This window comes from Austrofundulus limnaeus, unplaced genomic scaffold, assembly GCF_001266775.1.
Source record: "Austrofundulus limnaeus strain Quisiro unplaced genomic scaffold, Austrofundulus_limnaeus-1.0 Scaffold16, whole genome shotgun sequence".
Taxonomy (NCBI): Eukaryota; Metazoa; Chordata; class Actinopteri; order Cyprinodontiformes; family Rivulidae; genus Austrofundulus; species Austrofundulus limnaeus.
This window is the reverse complement of record NW_013952418.1, coordinates 480,494-484,897: the sequence shown is the minus strand read 5'-3', so window position 1 is coordinate 484,897 and position 4,404 is coordinate 480,494. Positions and strand designations below refer to the sequence as shown.

General features: G+C 37.3%; 1 long non-coding RNA gene across 1 annotated transcript in view; it reads right to left on the bottom strand.

Annotated features, from left to right (window-relative positions):
• LOC106513946 (uncharacterized) overlaps nt 1-3,686 on the bottom strand; it is a 26,970-nt gene extending 23,284 nt beyond the window's left edge. Inside the window, exons 1-2 of the long non-coding RNA XR_001309847.1 lie at nt 3,593-3,686; nt 3,337-3,469 (exon numbers count right to left, since the gene is read on the bottom strand). This is a non-coding gene — a long non-coding RNA (uncharacterized LOC106513946). The remainder of the gene's footprint in view (nt 1-3,336; nt 3,470-3,592) is intronic.
• Nucleotides 3,687-4,404: the final 718 nt, after the last annotated feature.

Sequence of the window (4,404 nt, the reverse complement as noted above, 5' to 3'; positions counted from 1 at the left end):
AAAAATTATAAACGTTACAAAAAACAAAAGTCAAAGAACCGATGTCCTGAACGAGCCGAAGGTTTTGATACGATCGGCTAACATACAGCACAGTTTGCAGGAGAACTTATATCACAAAAAACACAGAAAATATAAAAACAGGAAAACGCTGACTCAGCATCACTAGTTACAAATCTGTTGAAAAGGTTCTGTTATTAACAAGTATCGCACACAGCCGTGACCCAAACGGGTTTTATGATGATTAAAAGTGGCACATTAATCAGTTCAAGATGGATTCAGGTTCACATCAACAATGATCCATCACATCCTGTTAGAAACACGCTTTGCTCCTAATAAAGAAGAAATCAAAATTATGTCTTCTCTCGTTCGGCGTTTAATTTCATTTTGACTGTTGTTCTGTTAATTGGATTCAAGACAATTAGGCCCAACATCAAACCTTCATTCATGTTTGGCTACAAAAACACAAAACACTGAACGTCYTAAAGCAGCAGAAACGTGCAGGTTCAAGCTGCACTCAAAGAAATCCAATTTATGRTTCTAGTTAATGTTTAACAGCCATAATAAATGGGTTTTTAAACAATAATGTGAGCTACTAAACCAACTAAATACTTTGACCCAACCTAGCAAACTAGATCAGTGGTAATAAACTGAAATTTGACAAAGAAATRGGAACAGGAGCCATAAAGACTAGAAAAGCTGTGCCTCCTAAAAACTGAAGAAATGTGAGAAAATGTGCTCAAGTAATATATATATATATATGTTAAGGTTTCATTTAGGTCCAGATCTGGACCACAAGCCACCATTTGAGGACCCCAAACTGAACAAAGTTTCCAAAGCAGACTCAGACCCTAATCCCAATCCATCCAGATCCAGTCCAGATTAGTGGAACCAGATATCTAACATTTCTTTTTCAGAGTGTAAATAAAAGCTACAACCATAACACACATTAAAATATAATCCCAGCACAAATAACACAACGTAGCTTCATGTTTGCTTTATAAAACAAACATCTTGTTAACAAATCCTCCTGTTTGAACTGGTTACTGTCGGTTCACAAATAAACACAATCGTCCAACTTTCAGTTGMTTTTTGTCCCGAAAACATGTCAAAATGAATCAAACGACACACAAAACACTAAGTACAATCCTAATGTATGCATCACAACCTGACTTCTCTTAAAAAGCTTTAAATTAGAATAATATTTAAATTTATTTAGATGCAATCTTTCAATAAATAAAAGTAATTATAAGATGTAAAAAGCAAATAAGGGCTAAATAAAACCAAATTAACCACCTAGCTTAAAAGGCTATTTATTTTTCTGAATAAAAAGTGTCCTAAAGGGCTTTCCGTAGTTGCTCGTGTGCATTATTTAACTARTTAAAACCATTTTTGACCTTTATTACAAATAAATCTCTTCAATGCTTCACCATCCAGCTTCATATATTTTGTATMTATTTGCTGAACTTGTTTACATTCAGCAATTTAGACTTGTTTTTAAATACATTTACACTTTAAACYTGATTTGTGTGAATTGTCTCATTATTTKATCCTAATTATGTTTGGGATCAATCAAAATAAAGAGGTTTTGTTTTGTAAAAGCAATAATAAGATTTTAAAAAGCAGATAAATAGATCRACCTAYCTTAAAATGCTAATCTTTAATCTGAATAAATGTCCTAAAGGGCTTTCCGTATCTGCACGTGTGCATTATTTAACCATTTATAACCATTTTTGACCTTTATTACAAACATTTCTTCAATGCTTCACCATCCAGCTTCATATATTTTGTATTTATTTGCTGAACTTGTTTACATTCAGCAATTRAGACWTGTTTTTTAATTAATTTACACTTTAAARGTGATTTGTGTGAATTGTCTCATTATTTKATCCTCCTTGTGTTTTGGATCAATCAAAATAAAGTTTTTTTAGTGCAAAAGCAATATTAAGATTTCAAAAAGCAGATAAATGAATGAAACTTCGCCACCTAGCTTAAAATGCTAATCTTTTATTTGAATAAATGTCCTAAGTGCTTTCCGTAGTTGCATTATTTTTTAACAAACTTGACCTTTTTTCTTTATATCTCTGTAATCCTTTACCATCTAGCTTCAAATAACTCCTTTTTGTTTACATTTAGGGATTTAAAGTCGGTCACATYGTTAAATATATCAAATATTTCTTTTTAGAGTATAAATTAAAAGTAACATTAAATCCACCTGCCGAGAATAAAAACCGTAAAAATATCTGTTTCTAGATGTGTTTTTATGAAACAAACATCCCGATGTAAGACTCCTATTTGAGGCTTGATGTTCACAACATCATCCTCCATCTTTTTTTCTTTTAAAACTTTTGGTTTTAAAAACTTGAGGAGAAAAAAAGTGGATTCGTTTCTTCTGAAGTGGTCTGAGTGTCTGTTAGTCGGTGCTCGAGGGACGGCGTTAAAAATAACCAAGATGGCGAGAGGCTTGTTGTTTTGGAAAGGGGGGGCAGCGKGAGAGAGAGAGAGAAAAATGGAGGATATTGTAATTTACACAAAGGGATAAATTTCAACAACTCAGGCCGGAGCGGCGGCGGGCTGCTGCTGCTAGCTTGTGTCGGTTTTGAGGAAGCGACCGCGCGGTGATAGCACGAGCAGCAACCCCCGGCGCGAGGAGGAGGAGGAGGGAGAGGAGGAGGATGAGGAAGGGGGGGCTGCGGCCACCGAAACACGACGAAAAACCCTCCGACCCGTTCGGGAAACGTTCCCCGACCACTCCGCTTCGATCCAGCCCGAAACGAGGCGGGGGTTTGCGGTGTTTTGTGGCGATTTGTGGCCGTTTTTGCGGCGCCCGGGGACCGTTCAGGCGGACGGACGAGCTGGGGCGCGAGGACCAGGCGGCAGCGGCGGTCCAGTGCCTCGGCTCGCAGTCACTTCGACCCCCTTTCCCCGCTTCTCCTCCGTCCGCCTCCTCCTCCCTCTAAACCCCGCTTCGGTCACATCCGACCACAGCGAAGACCCCCCCAGCTCCGAAAACTTAACAACGTTTGAGAAAAATCACCGACAAAAACCGGTAAAAAGTTTAAATAATTAAACCGTAAACTACTTCTCCAGCCCGGGAGAGTGAGTGAGTGAACGGTGCCAAAAAAAAAAAAAAAAAAAAACAAGGACACACAAAGACGATTCCCACCATCAGGTTTAAAAATAAAACTAAATTAATCACTTTTAAATACAAATAAACTTATATCAGGCCAACGGGTTGTAGCGAAAAGCGAGAAAAGAAAAGAAAGTAAAGCGAAGCCTCGTCGCTTCGGTCCGACGGGGTCGAAGAGGGAAAAAAACGGTAAAAATAAAAACACTTACCTTTTATCTTTTCTCTTCTTTTTATAGTTTCGACACTTGACTTTATTTCCAGTTCGGGTTGTTTTTATTCGGGCTCAGCTAAACTCTTCTTGACGCCTCTTTTTTTAATAATCTTTCCCCGCTCGCTTTGGTTCTGAAAGAAGAGGTCGAGTGATAAAGAAGGGAATTGGGCAGTAATTGAGTCTCGGTGTGTGTGTATGTGTGTGTATGTGTGTGTGTGCGCGCGCGTGCACGTGTGTGTGTGTTAGTTACTAACAGCAGATTGAAGGAGACTCTTCTCAGGTTTATTCAGCTTCAAGGAACCGACCTGACGTCAGCTCACTACTGCCACACAAAGAAAACTTCACATTTCTGCTGCGCCCTGACTACAAACAATACGGTAACACTCAAAACCTCACATTATTATTATTATTGTTATTGTTATTGTTATTGTTGTTGTCTTTACAAAATGCAGCTAGCTGTCTTTCAAAACAAGACACCAGCCTTATTTAAAACTAGACTTTTGTTTTTATCTGTTTATTGTTCATAAATAAATTAATCTCCTGTAATCATCAGACAAGCTGAGTCATTAAAGCTAACAGAGGCAGAAAACTAGCTAAAAGATACTATTAGCTAGCAAAATTGCATTAAATTAAAACATAAACACAAGCTAAAAGTTAATTAAAAAGTTGCAAARTGTTATAGGTAAAATAGAAGCTAAATGCTAAAGAAGCAACTGGCTAATTGAAGTTTAAAAGCATCAAAAGGCTAGCTTATAATTGAAAGTATTAAACAGCTAGCTTTGTGTTGCAAAAGACCAGCTAAAGGCTAAAGTAGCAGAAAGTTGGGCGTACCAAAAGCTAGTTATTTTTACAAAAAGCTAGCTGAAAGTTAGAATAAGGAGATGTGTCCCAATGCAGATGTGTTGCAAAAGTCTAGCTACTTTATTGAGGTAGCAAAAGGCTAACTGAAGTTTAAAAGTAGCCTTAGCCTAGCCAAAACCTAAATGTAGGTGTTGAGATAATGAGACTATGAGTTGCAAAAGTCCAGCTTATGGCTAAAGTAGCAAAAGGATAATTAAATTTACAA